The sequence below is a fragment of the Leopardus geoffroyi genome, chromosome D3, assembly GCF_018350155.1.
Source record: "Leopardus geoffroyi isolate Oge1 chromosome D3, O.geoffroyi_Oge1_pat1.0, whole genome shotgun sequence".
NCBI lineage: Eukaryota > Metazoa > Chordata > Mammalia > Carnivora > Felidae > Leopardus > Leopardus geoffroyi.
The window spans coordinates 76,027,728-76,048,016 of NC_059339.1; the positions used below are offsets into that span (position 1 = coordinate 76,027,728).

The following is a 20,289-nucleotide window of genomic DNA, read 5'->3' on the forward strand; positions in this document are numbered from 1 at the left end:
ATTGTAATGCTTGCTTACTGTTAAAAATGAGAAAATAGAAAAAATAGAAGAGTAAAAATGTTCTGCCACTCAAAGACAACCATGTTAATACTTCACTTTTATTAAATTTATTTTCTAGTTATTTAGGTAATGCATTGAAACATTCTTCTTGTGCAGGGAGCCTGGGTGGCTCAGTCTGTTAAGCATCTGACTCTTGGTTTCCACTCAGGTGATGATTTCACAGTTTGTGAGGTGGAACCTGCGTCAGGCTCTACACTGACAGTGAGCAGCGTTCCTGTGATTCTCTCTCCCTCTGTGTCCCTCCCATGCTCATGCTTTCTCTCTCTCTCAAACCAAACAAATAAATATTAAAAATAAATAAAAATAAAACATTCTCCTTATAAAGACTCACAACCTTAATGATCAGGGGGAAGTCTCCTTTGCCCACCTCCTGTAATCCCAGTCTCTTTATCACTTGCCAGTAGTGACGTTCTTACGGCTTCGATGATGTCTGCCAACGCAAGTGCTTCCGATGCATTCATTTACCTCCACATGTACTCACGGAAACGTTTATCTCAGAGGCCTGCACATTGTCCTGCCTTAACGCGAGTCCCGTAGCACAGCCCGCAGCATTCTGAAGCTCGTTGCTTCCATTCAGTGGCTAAGTCCACCCAGTTTGTCTACATAACTGAGATTCACCCAACCCAGACCTGCTGCAATGTATCCCATGGCATGGCTGTTTTCGTTTTGTTAGCCATTCCCGTACACATGGACCGTTGGACTGTTCATCCTGTTTTGTTCTTTGCCGTATTTGCTCGGCCATGTTGAGCGAACAGCCTTGTACGCGCCTCCCTGGGTATGTGAGCGAGTACTCCCTGGGGAAGACACTGAGAAGTTGGTTGCTGGGTTGTGGAGAAGCACATGTTTGAATTTTTATAGATACCAAACTCAGCAATGTGGGGAAGCACCTGTTTCCCCCACACTTGCCAATCGTTAGTATAGTATTCGTCGCCTTTTTATTTTTATTTTTTTGCATAGTTGATGGGGAAAAAATGGCATTTTGCGGTTGTCTTAATTTACATTTTCTTGATTTCTAGTGAGCTTGAATATATCCATAGACCTACTGGTTATATATATTTCCTTTTCTGAGCATGTTCTGTTCATGTCCTTTGCCTTTTTTTTTTTCTGATTTTTCTTTTCTTTTTCTTTTTCTTTTTTTGTACTTCTTTGATTCCAGATGATGGTAATTCTTTGTTTTATATACTGCAAACATTTTTTTCCCGTGCTTTTTTTTGAAACTTAATGAGGTTTCTTTTAACTTTCATGCAAATTAGTCTTTTTGTGTTTTTATTTTATGTGTTTTGCTTCTTGGATAACTTTTAAACATTCGCCTGTTTATTCTTTGAAGACTTTATGTTTTCTACAACACTTTTAGGTTTACAACATAATGAGAAGGAAGCTACCGGGATTTCCCATATACCTCTTGCCTCACACATGCATTGCTTTCCCCCTTATCAACACCACTCGCAAGAACGATACATTTTTGTTTATTGACATATCAGAATCACTCAAGTTCATAGTTTACCTTAGTGTTCACTGTTGGTGTTGTACATTCTGTGGGTTTGGACAAATGTATGACATGTATCCATTATTTTCATACAGAGTATTTTCACTGCCCTAAAAATCCTCTCTGCTCTGCCTCTTTATCTCTTCCCCTTTCTACCTCCAGGCAATCAGTGATCTTTGTATTGTGTCCACAGTCTTGCCTTTTCCAGAATGTCATATAGTTGGAGTTATGCAGTATCTACTCTTTTCAGATTGACTTCTTTCACTTAGTAATATGCATTTAAGGTCCTCCGTGTCTTTTCACGGCTTGCTAGCCCATTTCTTTTTAGTGCTGAATAATAAATATCCCATTGTCTGAATCTACCACAGCTTATTTATCCATTCACCTGCTGAAGGACATCTTGGTTGCTTGAGTTTTGGCAGTTAGGAATTAAACTGCCCTGAACATCTATGTGCAAGTGTTTGTGTGGACATAGTTGTCATTTCCTTTGGGTAAATACCAAGGAGTGCAATTTCTGGATCAGATGTTAAGCGTATGTTTAGTTTCGTGAGAAACTGCCAAATTGTCTTCCAAAGGAACGACTACTTTGCATTCCTGCTTTAGCATCGTATGAGAGCCACTGTTGCCCCACATCCTCGCCGGCATGTGAAGTCAGTGTTCTGGACTGACATGACATTAGAATTTCGGTCTTTCTAATTGGTCTGTAATGGTATCAGATTATTGTTTTAATTTGCACATTTCCCTGCTGACATATGGGGCATTTTTGCATATACTTGTTTGCCATTTGCCATCTGTGTATCTTCTTTGGTGAGGTATCTGTTAACGTCATTGGCTCAGTTTTTAATTGAGATGTTTGTTTTCTTATTGTTGAGGGTTCCCCCGCCCACTTATTGTCGAGTTTTAAGAGTTTTTTGTATACTTTGGATAAAAATTCCTTATGACACGTGTCTTTTGCAATCATTTTCTCCAAATTTGTGGCTTGTCTTGTAGTTCTCTTGATATTATCTTTTGCAGAGCAGGAATTTTTTTAAAAATTGTTTTTAACGTTTATTTATTTTTGCAAGACAGAGACAGAGTGCAGGTAGGGGAGGGGCAGAGAGAGAGGGAGACATAGAATCCAAAGCAGGCTCCAGGCTCCAAGCTGTCAGCACAGAGCCCAACGTGGGGCTCGAACCCATGAACCGTGAGATCATAACCTGAGCTGAAGTCAGATGCTTAACTGACTGAGCCACCCAGGCACCCCGAGCAGGAATTTTTAATTTTCATGAAGTCCAGCTTGCCAACTGTTTCTTTCATGGATTGTGTCTTTGGTGTTGTCTCCAAAAAGGCATCACCACACCCAAGATTGTCCAGGTTTTCTCCTTTGTTATCTTTTAGTTTTATAGCTTTGCTTTTTACATCTAGATCTCTGATCCATTTTGCAGAGGCCAGATTCATTTTTTTTTTTTTTTTTTTGCATGTGGATGTCCAGATGTTCCAACCTATTTGTTGAACAGACTATCTTAGCTCCATTGTATCACCTGACTATATTTATGGGGGTCATTTGTGGGCTCTCTATTCTGTTCCACTGATCTATTTGTCATTCTTTCACTGGCTGGGCTACTGTCGCTTTATAGTAAGTCTTGAGTGTCAGTCAGTTCTCCAACTTTGTTCTCCTTCATAATGGTCTTGGTATTCTGCCTCCCCATATAAACTTTAGAATCAGTTTGTTTATAACCATTAAATAAGTTTCTGGGATATAGCAACTGGATCTATGTATCAAGCCGGAAGAACTGACATCTTGACAGTATTGAGTCCTCCTATCCATGAACATGGAATATCTGTCCATTTATTCAGTTCTTTGGGTTTGTTCATCAGAGTTTGTGCTTTTTCTCATGGATCTTATATATGTGTGTGTGTGTGTGTGTGTGTGTGTGTGTGTGTATACACATATATATAATTTTTTTTTAATTTATACCTAAGTATTTCATTTTTTTGGATGCTAATGTAAATGGTATTATGTTCTTAATTTCAAATTCCACTTATTCGTTGTTGGTCTATGGGAAAGCAATTAACTTTTGCATATTAATCTGCATCCTGCAACCTTATTCTAATTGCTTATTAGTTCTAGGAGTTTTTGTTTTGGGGGCTTGTTTTTTGGTTTCAGTTCTTTGGGATTTTCTACATAGATGAACATGTTATCTGTAAACAAAGTTTTATGTCTTCCTTCTCAATCTGTATACCTTTTACTTCCTTTTCTTGCCTTATTGCATTAGCAAGGACTTCCAGTACAATGTTGCAAGGGAGTGGTGAGGGGCCTCTGGGTGGCTCAGTCAGTTAAGCATCCAACTTTGGTTCAGGTGATGATCTCACAGTTCATGAGTTTGAGCCCCACATTGGGCTCTCTGCTGTCAGTCTGGAGCCCACTTTGATCCTCTATCCCCACCCCTGCCCCCACCCCTCTCTCAAAAATGGATAAACATGAAAAGAGAGAGAGGGGGGTGGGTGAGAGGAACCACTTGTCCTGTTTCTTGCCTTGTACCTGATCTTAGTGGGAAAGCTTCAAGTTTCCTACCATTGAGTATGTTGTTAGCTTTAATCTATTCTTTCATTTGTCAAGGATTTCTTTTTATAAGTGATGTGGGTTGGGATTTATTTTTTTTCCTCAAATGGATAACTACTTAATCCACACTAGTTGCTGAACAATTCATCCCTTTCTTAGGATTTGAAATACAGCATTTTATCATGTATTAAACTCACTTATATACTTGGGTCTGTTTCTGAACTCCATTCTGTTCTATTGATCTATTAATTCCCATGTCAACATCACACTATTTAAATTATTTAATGTCTTGAGGTCTGGTAAAGCATGTTTTACCTCTTCATCTTTTGGTTGTGAATTTTCTTAGCCTTTCTTGCACTTTTATTCTTCCATAGGAATTATGGAGTCAGCTTGAATTTATATATCATTTTGACCTTTTTGATTTTATAGGGCATAGAGTTCACTTAGCCAAATTTTTGTTTATATTTTCATTAAGAAAAGTTTTAGCTTTGGTCTTCCTATTTTTTTGCTAACGGTTGTTATTCCTAAGTACTTGTGTCATTGTGAATTTTTTTTCTGTTGCATTTTCTAATAGGGCCTTTCTGGTGTAAAGAAAAGCTATAGCTTTTAAAGATGTCTTATTATAGGGGCGCCTGGGTGGCTCAGTCATTTAAGTATCCAACTCTTTGATTTCAGTTCAGGATATGGTCTTGTGGTTCATGGGATCGAGCCCCATGTCAGGCTCTATGCTGACAACGTGGAGCCTGCTTGGGATTCTCTCTCTCCGTCTCTGTCTCTGCCCCTCCCTCACAAACTCTCTCTCTCAAAATAAATAAACATTTTTAAAAATGAAAATGAAAATAAAATAAAATGTATTATTATAAAATAAAACATATACACAGGGAGTGCATGAAAAATAAATAGGTTGCTTAATGAATTATTGTAAAGCAAATTGAATACTGCCAGCTCTCCAGAAGTCCTCCATATTCCCTTTCCTTGTCAAAAACCTATCCCTCGGGGCGCCTGGGTGGCGCAGTCGGTTAAGCGTCCGACTTCAGCCAGGTCACGATCTCGCGGTCTGTGAGTTCGAGCCCCGCGTCGGGCTCTGGGCTGATGGCTCAGAGCCTGGAGCCTGTTTCCGATTCTGTGTCTCCCTCTCTCTCTGCCCCTCCCCCGTTCATGCTCTGTCTCTCTCTGTCCCAAAAATAAATAAACGTTGAAAAAAAAAATTAAAAAAAAAACCTATCCCTCAATCGTAAAATTTAAGTAGTAACCTGCCTTTTATGGTAATTGTCTCTTGGCTTTGTTGTATAGTTCTTAACACTCATGTATGTATCCCTAACTAGTTTTGACAGGTTTTTAAATTTCATTATCAATAAACTCACTATGTATATCTTTATGCCTAGCTTCTTTTATTCAACATTCTTTTCACTTTGTTACATGTAGCAGGAGGAGGAAGAGTTCTTTCTTTTTCATAACTGTATAGTATTCCATTAAATTAATATGCCATAATTTATCCATTCTCCTGTTGGTGGGCACTTGGACCGTTTCTACTTTTAGAACAAACAGCTGCTCTGAACTTGTCCAGTCATGTATCCTAATGTACATGACATATATTTCTGTAGGGTTTTCTTCATTTGGGTTCTCCGAAAAGCAGACTCTGAAACAAGGATCCTAGTACAGGTCATTTATTTGAATGAGGATCCCAAAAAGCACTGGTAGAGGAGTGGAGAAGTAAGACCAAGAAGGGAAGAAACACAGCAAGTGCTGTTGTATCAAGGACGTTCCCACAGCAGGCAACCGGGGCTCAATCCTCTGAGTAATTCTCTGTGTGTCCATAGAAAACACGCCTCAGAATCCTTCCACCTGGAAAACAAGGGTGTTGGGGTATTTATCTGGCAGATCTCATCATTCGCTGATTGGGAGAAGCTTGGGGGAGGCGGACATCAATTCCCCAGCCTTTCTGGCATGACCTGTGTAGGGATATAGCAGCGTCTGGCAACCAGAGAAAGCCATCTGACAAAGCGATAAAGTTGCTGGCGGCTGGGGGTTGGGCATGCACGACCATGGTGACAGCCAGCGGAGTGTACTAGCACATGAGAGCGTCTGCAACAAGGCAGTCTATCTAGGAGCAGAATTTCTGGGTCATAGGGCATGCACGTAGTCAGCTTTATCAGATACTGCCAAATAGTTTCCCAAACGATTGTACCAATTGACACTCCCCCAACAGCATAGGAGAGTTCTCCTATCCCGGCCAGCACTTGGTATTGAGAGACGTTGACAATTAAGCCATTTTGGTGAGTGTGTAACATTGTTTTTAATTTGTAATTTCTAGATTACTAATAATTGTGTCTTTCTAAATATTGTTTACGTTTATTTTTGAGAAAGAGAGAGACTATGCACGCACTCACAAGTGAGGGGGGAGGGGCAAAGAGAGAGAGAGTCCCAAGCAGGCTCCATGCTGTCAGCACAGAACCCGATACGGGGCTCAAACCCACGAACCATGAGATCGTGACCTGAGCTGAAATCAAGAGGCAGACGCTTAACCAACCGAGCCACCTAGGCGCCCCTAATGGTGCCTTTTTATATAATTACTGGAAATTTGGATTTCTTCTTCTGTGAGTGCCTGTTCAAGTCTTTGCCTGTTTTTGTATTGGGATGTCTGACTTTTTCTTATGGATTTCTAAGAGATTTTATGTATTCTGGATTCAGACCCTTTGTCTATCATATATGTTGCAAATATCCATGGCACTCCTTTTACTCTTCCTTTCTCCCTTTTTTCCTTTTACCCTCTTATTTGTGTCTTTTGATATACAGAAATCCTTAATTTCAATATGCTTCTATTTGTAAATCTTTTTTCTTTGAGTCTTAAGAAATCTTTCACGTGATTGTAAAGATACAACCCTATATTACTTTTATAAACTTTACTGGTTTGCCGTTAACATGAAGGTCTACGTCGACCATGCAGAACTTATTTTGTGTGTACGACAGGAAGGTAGAGGTTAAGAATTAATCCCTGCCCCAATGCCTATCCAGTTACCCCAGCTCCATTATTAGAAAGAACACACTGTCTTCATGTTCTCCAGTGCCACTGTCATTAAATGACACTTGTCATTAAATCAAGTGTCATTAGATCTTGTTACTAAATTCAATGTCCATGTGTGTGTGGATCTGTTTGGGGGCTTTCTGTTCTGTTCCACTCATCTAGTTCTATACCCTTATCCCAGTACTACACCATGGTAGTCTTACTAAAGGTCTTGATGGCCGATACAGCGAGTCTTCCTATCTCTTTCTTTTTATGAAGAATAGCTTGACTATTCTTTGATTTTTTTGCATTCTCATAAAGGTTTTAGAACCAGCTTGTCAAATCCCCCCAAAATCGGAAAGGCAAGAAAGAAGAAAAGGAGGGATGGAGAGAAATCTGCTGGGATTTTCATTAGAGATTTGATTGGGTCTATACGTCAACATGGAGAGAATTGAACTCGTATCATACTGAATCTTCCAATCCCTTTATTTAGATATTCTTTAATTTCTCTAACAAAGTGTATAGCTTACTCTGTCAAAATATTGCATACCTATTTTGAAATTTATTTCTACATGCTTGATGTTTTGATCCTATTATATAAGTGGTGGCCTTTTCCTTTTCTGTTTGTTGTGTGATATCGGATTTTTGTCTACTGATAATTCTCATATTAATTCTAATAGTTTTATCTGTTTATTATCTTGGATTTTCTATGTGTACACAATCAATATTGATTTTTACATGTTCATCTTGTACCTGAGCACCTTCCTGAATTTTCTTATTGGTTCTAGTAATTTGAGTATTGAGGTTTTTGGGTTTTCTAGGTTGAAAAAATCATATTAACTCATAATTATGAGTGTTCTGTTTCTGCCTGGAGAAGCAGTACAGGGTAGCTGTTGGGTACAAGGAGTTTGGAAGCAGACCACCTGAGTTTGCATCCCAGTCCCATTACTCACTAGGTAACCTGAAGTAATTTGCTCACTCCTCTGTGACTCAGTATCATTATCATGAATCATCAACTCTTGGGTTGATTGTAAAAATTAAGTGAGTTAATACCTAGCAAATAATGTCTATCAAATAATGAGCACTCAGATTATGTAGACTGTCATTTTGCCAGTTTCATTCCTTTCTACATTTTCACTTATTTTTTTTTTCTTATTTTTATTTGCATTGACAACTTTGCCAACATAACATTGAAGAGTAGTGGTGCCTTCATGCCTCTCCTGAAACCGAACACTTTGGAATATTTCCTTCTTTTTCTTGTTGTTGTAGGCACAATTGTTTTCTTTTTCATCTGTTTCACATACGTGAAATCATCTTTACTTGGATTTACGAATCTGATGTTTCACTCTGGAAGAGGGATTTTTTTTTTTCCCAACCGTATACTTCACATAATGATGGGAAACATTAGTAATGGAATTATTTGTTTTTAAACATCACTGAGATCCTGTTGCAAAAGGAGGCATCAACTGTCCTACCTTCTTACAGAGTCACTGCCGTAGCCTTTCCAAAGAGGTGATGTTTGTTAACGTACCCTCCTTTGGATACTCCTTTGGGTGTTCGGGATGGGTTCAGGGGTATTCACAGCCACATGGGGCTGTTGACCAGTTCTTTTCGAGGACAATATAACATTCTTGACCTTATGTGTTCGGTTATTTTTCTTTTCATAAAGAGTCTATAGATAACGCTTTTCTGAGTCATCATGTAGCCAAGAATGCCTCCCTGTAGGAAAGACCCCCTGAACTGCAGAAATTCTAGCGTTACAGCCGTTGTGCCCATTTTGCCCTTTATTTCCTCCAGTGCTGTGTATTTTTCTCCTGCAAGTTTCTATCTCATCTCGTCTTACTGTTTTTTATTACACACTATTACTTAGGGACTTCTGTTTTCTTAATCATTTTCCATTCCTGTTTCATAGAAGCCATCTCCTTGGGCATTGTCTTGAGAGATACCACCTGATTCTCTAAAATATTCTTGAAGTTTCTGTAAGATGTTTTCAGAAGAATTTCCTCTGATTCATTCTCAGACGAGAAAACCCCGATCAGGCCTGATGCGGTCGACAAAAAAGGTGTGTGTTTTCCTTACCACTCATTTCTGGGTGTCGGTGCATTCACCCTCTTGGCCCTGCTCTGAGTTGCCAATCGATGCACCTAACCCAGCTCCTACTATCGAACCAGCTTTCTTTTAGTTTGGCCCTGCTGGACCGGCAAAGACTCGTGGCCCGCACGCACCCCCGGGCTGCATGCGGACAAGCTGGTCAAAGGGGGTAGACGCATCAGTCCCCACACACTGCACACCGAAGCCTCCCCTTGCCCCGCGTTCACCTAGAGCACTTTTTGGAAACTGAGCCTTCCACGCTGTGGTCCACCACTGCTGGTGTTCCTCTTCCGCCCCCCAGCCCTCAATTTTTTTTTTCCTCATTATTTTCTGAGAGTTGCAGTTCTGCATTAGTAAGTAGGTAGGTGTGGCAAGCACGCTGGCCGTCTCAACAGAGACCTACCAAGACAAGGGACGGTTGCTTACAGCCGTCTTGCCGTCCTCTTGCTGAGCAGCTAGAGGACTCAGGTGCTATTTTTTCAGTTCGGATACTATTTTTCAACCTAGTTCCATCGGCCTTGTGTTTGAGGGGCCAGTGCCTCAGAAATTGCTCTCACACAGGTTGACCGAAGTCCTAGTTTTCAGTTTGGTGAGTTTTATCTTCTAGGTTTTTGAGATGATTTTAAGTGGGAGGTTAGCTGGCTCTCTTCACCATTTTAAGCCAGACATTTGCATCCAGAGTTAAATACTTGTTTTAGCAATTCACGACTTCCTGGATAGCTTGCAGGACAAGCAGCTATGCCACAGAATGAAAGATCTTTCTTTGGGCGCCTGGGTGGCTCAGTCGTTAGGCATCTGGCTTCGGCTCAGGTCATGGTCTCATGGTCCGTGAGTTCAAGCCTCACTTTGGGTGAGCTCGCGCCCTGCTTCGCGTGAGCTTGAGCCCCGCTTTGGGTGAGCCCTGCTTCTCTCTCTCTCCCTCCCTCTCCCTCTCTCTGCCCCTCGCTCACTTATGCCCTGTCTCAAAAAAAAAAAAAAAAAAGTCTTTGCCAGACTTCAGTATAGGCAGAATTAAGAACCAGAAATTGTCATTTCAAAGGCTGAATGCCCCCAAAAGACTTACTCTAATAGGAAGATAGGAAGTAAAAGCCCCCTGGACTAGGAGTGAGGGCATCTGGGTTCTCAGGGCTCTGTAACGGACTAGCTGTGATCAGTCGTGGGCTACTCGTGGCACCTCTAAACACCTCAGACTCCTATACCCAAAATGAAGGATTGGACCAAATGGTCTCTAATGTCCTGCCATTCTGAGACTCGGGGATTTTACCAGCTGTCCTGGAACATCTGCTGTTTAGCAACCTGTCCCTCCTGCAGTCAGAGCTTCTGCTGAAAGGGAAGCAGAGACTGAAGGCACATCCGCACTGGGTGTGCAAAGCTCCAGCCATGGGCAGAACCTGCTGGGGGTTGTGGGAGGGGGGGGGCAGCAGGAGGAGCGCTGGACAGCACGTGGTGCTGAGGTCTGTGCCCTCTTTTGGAAGATTCGCCCTCTGGGGCCACCTGGGCCTTTTTCTGGCTCTGCCTCTACTTAAAGTTGTCAGGCATCCAAGGGTCCTCATTTCCCAAGTCCCCTTCAGTGACTTTGTATTGGCGGTAAAAATAAAGACGGGAAATAAAATTTGTTTTCTGCAGAGAATGTCTGTGAGGCATGGGAACCGAGAATAGTGGCTGGCTGGCTGCCTTTTATTTGACAGTAAATGGACATCCGGGAGTTGCTGTAAGGTTTCTCAGGACCAGCCTGCTTGGAATCCCCTCCCCGCCCCCAACACCCCAGCAAAGGCAGAGGCAGGACACAGGAGGAGCAGAGATTTATCAGCCATCAGACGGGAAGAGGGTACTGCAGGGTTACCTGGATGGCCCGGAGTTTGCCCCATGTCGGAAGGGAAGGCTGAGGTGTGGCTCAGGCGCTCAAGGGAGACACCAAGCCTCCTGGGGCTGCTGGCACCTCTGCACTTTGGACATGACCCCCTTCCAGCGTCTCCAGAATGAGGGGGTATATGCGTGTGCATGGCCCATGCTTTCTCGATCCTTCTCCCTCCTCTCTCTCTCTCTCCCTCCCTCTCCCCTTTCCCTCCTGCTTCCCCAGCCCCCAGCTCAGTTTTGCTCTAATAAGCCAGGCAGCAGCTCTGTCACTGTGTAAGCTCTTCACCCCGGAGTGCTTGGCTGTCCGGGATGACTTGACAAATGGTTTAGAGGTCTCTCTCGCCAGGGCTTTGTCTGCACTCACAGAAGGGAATGAAGGAAGGATGAAACCCAACAACCAAGATTGCCTCCAAGTCCATCTATGCGGTGCGCCCTCCCTGTCTCTGCTCTTGGCCTCTCCCATGGATGTGGGTCTGGATGTCACTGGCCCCACTGCCAGAGTGCATTGGCCTCTGTTCCGTGAGGGAAGCCAGCTCCCAACCTGGAGACAAAGCCATTAAGTTTCCCATCTTATTCAGGCCAGAGACATTTGCAGAAACCAGAGTGAAGTGAGGGTTTGGCTCTCAGGGGCCAAGTTCACTGCACTGGCTCCCTAGTAATCTGGCCTTTGATAATAAGGTCAGGAATCAGAGAGAAGCAGGGAAAATTGCCAAGCGTTTAACTGCAAACTATTTATAGCTTCCAAATTTTATTTATTTTTATTTTTTAACGTTTATTTTTGAGAGACAGAGAGAGACAGAGAGAGAGAGAGAGAGAGAGCAAGTGGGGGAGGGGCAGAGAGAGAGGGAGACACAGAATCCGAAGCAGGCTCCGGGCTCTGAGCTGTCAGCACAGAGCCTGACGTGGGGCTCGAATTCACAGACTGCGAGATCATGACATGAGCCAAAGTCAGATGCTTAACCGAGCCACCCAGGTGCCCCTACAGCTTCCAAATCTCAGACAGCACAAGGCAATTCAATAATGATTTGAAAAGATCGAGTCCCTTGCAGCACCTCCCCCTTCATCAAGCCCTCCCACGTCCCAGGTGGGTGATCAGTGCCCCTGTCAGGCCTGGCTCTCAGGGGCCAGCGCTTAGAGCTGGAGCCCTACGTCTGGTGTCAGACCCCCCAGCACCATGTTCCTGTAGCAGTGTGCCAGCACAGAATTCCTGTGCTGCCCGAGGAGCCTGCACTGGCTAAGACTTCTCAGCATTGATGGCTTCCTGGCATTAAATATGTACCATCAGAGTACGCAACTCCTCTCTTCTTGCTTCCCTATTTGAATGCAGGGGATCTTGTTATTGTTTTAAAAGCTCGTGAATATGCAGATTCGTTCCTGCCGAAGGGCAGCCTCCCAGGACACCATCCCCTCTTCCATGGGCTTGCTTTTGTGTCACCCGCCAGAGGGCCGCCTCTTCAGAGCAGGAAACAGAGGGACTTTATTTCGCTTCTCCTTACTTCAACACCCCACAGGTTTCTCTGACTGACCTATTTCACTTAACATAGTAGTACTCCCTAGCACCATCTAGGTCTTGGCAAATGGCAAGTTTTCATTCTTTTTTATGACTAGTATTTCATTGTATATATGTGTATGCACACATGCACATATCTTCTTTATCCATTCATCAGCCAGTGGACAGTTGGGCTCTTTCCATAATTTGGCCATTGTACGTAATTCTGCTATAAACATCAGGGGGCATTTATCCCTTTGAATTGGTATTTTTGTGGTCTTTGGGCAAATACCTCACAGTGTAGGGTAGTTCTGTTTTTAACTTCTTGAAGAACCTACTGTTCTCCAGAGTGGCTGTACCAGTTTGCACTCCCACAAACGGTGCCAAGAGGGTTCCCCTTTCTCCATATCCTCGCCAACCTTGTTGTTTCTTGTGTTGTTGATTTCAGCCATTCTGCCAGGTGTGAGGTGGCATCTCATTGCAGTTGGCACGAGATTTGCATTTCCCTGACCATCAGTGATGCTGAGCATCTTTTTGTGTGTCTGATTTCACTTTATGTGGAATTTAAGAAATAAAACAAATGAGCAAAGGGACAAGGCGGGGGAGGGAGGGCAAACCAAGAAACAGACTCTTAACTAGAGAACTGATGGTCACCAGAGGGCAGGTGGGAGGGAGATGAGTTAAATAAGTGATGGGGATCAAGGAGCGCACTTGTGATGAGCACAGGTGCAGTATGGAAGCGGTGAATCACTATATTGTACCCCTGAAACTAATATTACACGGTACGTTAACTACAATTCAAATAAAACTTTAAAAACAACCCTCGGTTTCTCAGAACTAGGTTGGAGCTATAAATACGGACTTTTGTAATTGGTTTTTCCAACACAACCCAGTTGATCTTTCCGGCACAGTGCTCTAGCCCTGGTGTGTGTGCCCTCCGTGCCGGAGGGGGGCCACACTCCCACTTTGCACGAGCCCTTGGAAGAGGGCAGCTTCGGGCTCTCCAACTGAGAGATGCAGCACTTCTCCTTAGCATATTTTCCAAACCGGTATACTTGGAGGTGAAGTGACCGCTGACAAACGCACACACCCACCCCCCCATGACTTCCTCCCCACCCCCACCCCACCCTGTGCCTTGGCAAGATCACACTGAACTATTGAGGGAAAGTATTTACTGAATGCAAGGAGAATATGGCGTTTCTGCATTATTTATTAGCGGCTAACAATACCCATCATATGTAGAATGTATTTGGACATAAATTAGTGATGTTAGGAAGCACCAGTGGTCCCAAACCTATTAGGATCTCTGACACATATATGAAAACACATCACAGTCTTACCTTTTCTACAAGGCTGGGAATTGGCTGTGAGACAACCTCACAATGAAAACAAATTTCTTTAACCTTTTATTTGCCATTAGCCCCCTGAGCACTTCATGTACCATTGAGTAAATCTTGGAAAACCAACTCAAATTATGAATTCCTAACCTTACCTTCTAACATACCTTTTCTCTTCTTTCTCTATGAAAGTAGAACGAATATTTACATTTGTTAGGCACCTACTATGTGCCAAGTGTCACAGCTAGCATCTTGGTGTCTGGAGAGATGGGCATTGGTATCCCCATTTTATAGATTAGGTTACTGAGACTCAAGGTCATGCAGCTGATAACCAGGACTGCTTCAAGCTGACTCTTCTTCTTATCCTACAGTTGACTTTCCCTGGGCAGGAAGGCAAAGGTTTTTCTTGGCTTCTATATCTGTCACCACAGTAATGCTATGTAGCACAGAACCACAAAACCAGTGGCATAAAGCCATAAACATTTATTTTTGCTCAGGAGTCTGTGGGTCCACTGAGCAATTCTGCTGCTCCAAGCCACGCTTGGGTGGTCTCAGCTGGGCTCACTCATGCACCTGCAGTCAGCTGCTGGGGCCACCAGGGTCGGTTGACCCAGGCTTGCCTGGGCCGTCACATGACAGCCAGGCAGAATTCCAAGAACGTGAACAAAGCACATGGCTTCTTGAGGCCTGGGCTCAGAACTGCCACATTCGTTTGGCTGGAGCAAATCATCCGGCCAGCCCAGATTCCCAGGAAAGGCAGGCAAACACCATCTCGTGCTGGGAGGAGCTACAGAGTCACGTTGCAAGTGGGTATAGATATTGGGAAGGGAAGAATTGGGGCCAATTTTGCAATTAGTCTGCCTCAGTTCCCACTGTGGGGCTGCTCTGCCCCCTTGGGGGCACCTGCTTCCCGTAAGCCTCCACTCCCCCCTCCAAGCCTGCTCTAGGAGCCTCTCCTCATTCACACTAAGGGGCAGGATGACAGTGCTGTGGAGAATTTAAAATGACTCCCTTCCCAAGAGGAAGGAGGGCAGTCAGTCTGGCAGGGGTTAAGTCTTCAACTCATCTGATTAAGCTAAAGCAGGCGCCCTGGCATTGGCCAGCATGCAGAGGGGATTCTGGGGGAGTGGGGACAGAACTTCCAGAGCTCTTGGAAACCACAGAGCTAGATCCTTCTCCACCTACGCCTCAGATTGTTGCTTCTTGCAGATTCCCCTTCGGAACTGGCTCCCCCTTGCCCAGCCCCAAGCATCGCGTTTTGCTGGTGGAGCCAGGATGCCCCTCCTCTCCAGGAACTCAGCAGTTCACCTTCCCACCGGCCTCTGCAAGGACCTCTCTGGCCCACGTGCTTGTGGTTTCCAGGAAGGTTGGAAGGACAAATCCATTTCCGCAGGGCTCCAGGGCCAGCCGGGCCCACATAGGAAGTGATGTTGGATGGTGGGCAGGTGCTCAGTGGACGGAGGAGGGGAAAGTAAGTGCTGGAGCAGAGGTGGCAGGCACAGCTGGGTTCCAGGAGGACGGGGACGGGCCAGGCCAGGAAGCTCATGAGAAAGAAACGACACTTTGAGAGGAAACTGGAGAGGCAGGAGTTTAAAAATCCTTATCTCTGAAAGAGCAGAGATAAGAGAAGAAGCCACGCACAACCTGGAGACCAAATCAGGCCACACTTGCCCTGCTAACTCACACTCAATGCCTTCCACCAGCAGATAACTCATGAGCGCCCCCTGGGACCCTCACGAAGTGGTCCCAGAGGCCAAACTCCGAAGCTTGTAGTCTGGGAAGGAAGAGAAGCTCCTGATTCCACTTTTCACTAGGTATGTGATGTAAATAGCCCCCAAAGAGGCACCTGCCCAATTTGGGACCTTCCAGGCAGAACGGATAGTGTATATTAACACAATTGTGTATATTAAGCTTGCAAAAGTTCCGTAATTCTTCTGACCACCAGAGGGGAGATGGACAGATGATGTCACTGAGAAAGACAGCATTTGCCTTTGGTTTGGGAAAATAAGTGGTGGAGGGAGAGGCCCGTGAAGGTTAATCCACAGCAAAGGGGGGAAGGCCCTAGGCAGCCATGTCCGGTCCAGTGAACACCAGGAAAGGGAGGCACAGGGAGGCCTGGGGACCACACAGCCAGGGGATGGCAGGGCTGGGCTTTGTACTTAGGTCAGCACGAACTGCCAAGCCCTCATCCGTCTCTGTCTCCTCCCCGTCGGCTGCTCAAGAAAAATAAAACTGTGTCTCAAGTCTTGGGAGTGTAACTCATTTCCGTGAGACATTTTCCTTTCCTGTCCATTGAGGCTGGTATACAGGAGCCCAAAGAACCTCCGGGCACAAATTCTGTAGCAAACTGTCAGGCTGAATTCCGCAAAGAAGAGTGTTCCGGCCCAACAGAAGGGGTTGCTTAATAGGGGCCTGAATTCACAGGCCAACCCACCCCCTCTACCAGGGTGAGAAGTTTCAGCTCCAGAGCAGGGGTGGCCGAAGAGTCCGATCCGGAATTGGGTTCCTCTTCCTTCACAGCTTCCCCAGGGACCAGGCGGGCTGGGAAGGGGCCTCTGGGCCTACGTCGTAGCTCCAGTGCTTAGTTATGTCACCCTAAGCAAGTCCCCGAACCTTCACCAACTGTTAGATGAGAAGCCGCACCCCCACCCCACGTTCCTCTCAAAGATGTTGTGGAAAGGAAGTTCTGATGGGGGTTCAGCTTTTAGCTCCAGCTCCCCACGTGGACGTCGACAGCCCCGGGCCAGACAAGAGCCCTCACATTCCGCAGCTCGGTGATGAAGCGCCACCTGTGGCGGAAGATGTGCAGGTGCCATGAACAGCTGCCACCACGGCACCTGTGGGACCCGGTGTCACGATGAAGTGTGGTTCCAGGACGACTGTGGCCTGTGTCAGGAAAAACAAGCAGGCGGCAAGTGTCAGGCAGGTGGGAGCCCTGGGCCTGCCTACTTTGCTTCTCCCTAACACTCGGTCTTCCCTCCCCACAGAGGCCCTGGCTTCCCACAACCCTTTATCTCTCAGCATGCAGATACCAAGAGACCTTTGTCACAGGAAGGAAAATCAGTGGTGGGTGCAAACCAACTTTTCTGTCGGGAGAAACTGCGTGGTCACTGACCTTTGTGGCACCAGGGCCCCTCCTCCACCAGGAGGAAAAGGAAAGCACAGATGATTCAGGGCTGTTCTTGGCCTCTTTAATCTTTCTTTAAATGTATTTTGAGAGAGAGAGAGCGGGCATGCGCATGCGCGCGAGAAAGCAAGCATGTGGGGGAGGAGCAGAGAGAAGGAGAAAGAATCCTAAGCAGGCCCCGTGCTGTCAGCACAGAGCCCAGCACAGGGCTCAAACCCACCATGAGATCATGACCTGACCCGAAATCAAGAGTCACAACACTTGACCAACACTTGAGCCACCCAGGTGCCCCTTGGCTTCCTTAATCTTCTCTAATCCCTGGTATTGACCCTCACCTTGTCTCACTTCCCTCTGAACACCCTCCTGATGTGAATCACCTCTGGTTTTGTCACTTTGCTGCGTGCCCTGACCACACACGATGGTGCCCGTGTGACCAACCCCTGGCGTGCCCTCCACCCCCGCCTCTGCTTTTCTCCCAGAGGAGGGAGAAGCACCAGACCCAAGTGGTCTGCAGGAGCCTGGGCTAACCTCAGACCTTCCAGAAATATGAGACTCAACCCGCCCTCACCGCTGATGAACACCTGCTGTTGGGTTTCTGACACATTCCTGGGTCATAGGGAGCTACGTGGCTTGTTCCTAGCTGTTTAGAAATGGTTATTTGACCACAGTGTAATATGTTCACACCAAAGCCATTCACACTCGACTTGTGCCTGTGGGGATAGCTGGCTTCGCACCTCATACCAGCTTCCAGGCATCATTTGGGCTTAGATTTTCAAAACAGGTGTTCTCCCTCTTGTTTTTAGCTCCCTTCAGCTGCAGATCAACTGCTTTTGTAAGAATCGTGGGGTGAATGCTGTTAGTGGTGTTTTTGTTATTTCCGTAACTGTCGGGGGTAGAAAGCAAACCTGCCTCTTGGAACCGTGAAGAAGTAAAAAACTTACGGCACCAAAACAGAAGTGTGGGGTGCCAGCTGCCAGGTGTAAGGACTCTGAGCCAGTTATGTGCCTACTGCCTCGGTATTTGGGGCTTTTGGACTTGCCGTACCTTTGCAGACCGCAGGCTGCATCTTTGCGTTGGTTGGTGTGAACCCGGTGGGTTTAGAAAGCTGCTGGAAAGGGACACACAGGATCTGTCGATCTGCTCTTTCTCTATGTTTGCTGAACGTTGTGCCTTGAACATCTTTCTCTTAAAGTGGGGGATCTGAAGTGACAATGTAGTCAAGCATGCTGGCTCTCCCTGTCGCAGAGGGGTCCAAGGAGGTTTATAAAAGCACAGATTCCAGTACCCTGCCCCACACAGTGAAAATCAGAATCTCTGGGGGTGGGGCCCCAGAGACTGCCCTGCAAACAGATCCCCCTCTTATGGGCCAGTGTCACGGATGCTGTTTCGGTACAGGAGAAAGACGGAGAGCCAGAAGACAGGATTCTTACCCTGGGTTTGGAGCAGACTTGGAATGGTACCTACCCCAAGCCTATCACTCACCCCCATCTAGGCCTCAATTTATTTCATTTTAAAATGAAAATAGAGGCGCCTGGGTGGCTCAGTCGGTTAAGCATCTGACTTCGGCTCAGGTCATGATCTCGCGGTCCGTGAGTTCGAGCCCCGCGTCAGGCTCTGTGCTGACAGCTCAGAGCCTGGAGCCTGTTTCAGATTCTGTGTCTCCCTCTCTCTCTGACCCTCCCCTGTTCATGCTCTCTGTCTCAAAAAATAAATAAATGTTAAAAAAAAAATTAAAATGAAAATAATTCTGCCAGTTTACTTGCCTCAGGGTTCCTGAGGGGGGGTGGGAAGGGAGCCCTTGTACATGCTCTCCTGGGCCTCTGCAGAGGTCAGCGTCGCTACATCCACTGGATGAGGAACGTGGGCTCTGATAGGTGAAGCAGTCTTCCAAGGTCCCAAGTCCCTGTAGGTGAAGAAGCCCGGCTTTGAATCTAGGTATGTCTGGTTCCAGACCTTTCCTTCCCATCAAGGTGCTCCTCTGAGATTTTAGAGATCAGGCGTATGCTTAGCGGTCGGCTGAGGCATGTGAACCAGCAGCATTTGCCTGGGAGCTCATTAGAAATGCAGGTTCTCAGGCCCCACCCCAGGCTGACTGCATCAGAATGTGCATTTTAGCAAGCTCTCCAGTGATTCCTGGGCACCTTAAGGTTGAGAAGCACTGTTGAGGAAGACTTGAGATTGGACAAGAGAGAGTGAGTCTGAAGATCATGGTATGGTAAACAAAAATGCTCACAGGGATGAGCAAGGAGGCCGCCTTTACTGGGAGGCTCCCGTGAAGAGTGAACAGGCATGGACCATTTCAACCTTTCTGTCTGAGCTTCTGTTACCAGGGAAGTACGCCTTATCTAAGAAGGTCTGGGCCTCCAGGAGAATGGGTTTTAAGATGGACACAAATTGTTTTTATAGGTGCGTGTATATTTAATTTTCAAAGATAATAGGATTACTTCTATTTTAAAAAAGAAAGACGAAAAAATCAGGAAGAAAGCGTTTAGCGAAGTGTCATCACTTTTCATGCATTTCAGAAGTGACTCCTTTATAGCAGATAGTACCCACCAGGGAGGATGGTCAGTTGGGGGGGGGGGGCGGAGGGGGCGGGGGAGGGTGTGCTCAGGGTCCTGAAGATCTTCTCTATGCATGCTGGTCCTCAGGTTAAATCCTAAGACCCATCAGTTTGAAGGAGGGTCCCCCGATACTCACACTGTAGCGGCTCCCCAGCACAAGATGCTCCCTGCAGAAGGCAATGCCCTGACCCAGGGCTCAGAAGCGAAACTGGCAAACCCGGGCTTTGAGGAATGTGGGAAAACCTCCATGCAGCCTCCCAAGCTGCCAGCTTTGGGGGAGTGTCAGTCCAGTACTCAGAACTTCTCAACCTGGGCCAGATCTCACGTTTCAATTCCTGATTTGTATTCACTGTGTTGTTTACCCCTTACAAGTCACTTTTCTGAGGCCAAGTCCGTCTGTGAAATGCACAAATCCCCCGAAAGTGTCTGGGCACCATGTGTCATTGGCGTGCCAACCATTCATTTACACCCGTGGCTCCAAAAGGAGCCAGTCGGGAAGATTGCGCAGACTTGCTCCCTGCCTTCTAGGAAGTTGTATAGGGTAAGGCAGACAGGGTGACATACGTTAATGTCCCCCTAAGTCTGGGCTGCTTGACCCCCTCAGCCCTGGTCTTTTTGCACCTGCTTCACTTCAAACTACCCAAAGTGGAGTCGGCCAAACCAACTTTTCTTGTTTCAGTCTTTCCCTCCTTGTTGTATTGTTGTTTTGTGTTTCCTTAGTTTTTCAAAAGCCTG

At 45.7% G+C, this 20,289-nt stretch overlaps 1 protein-coding gene across 2 annotated transcripts in view; it reads left to right on the forward strand.

Annotated features, from left to right (window-relative positions):
* Positions 1-20,289, forward strand: part of ONECUT2 (one cut homeobox 2) — a 59,661-nt gene that overhangs the window by 23,917 nt on the left and 15,455 nt on the right. The window lies entirely within an intron of this gene.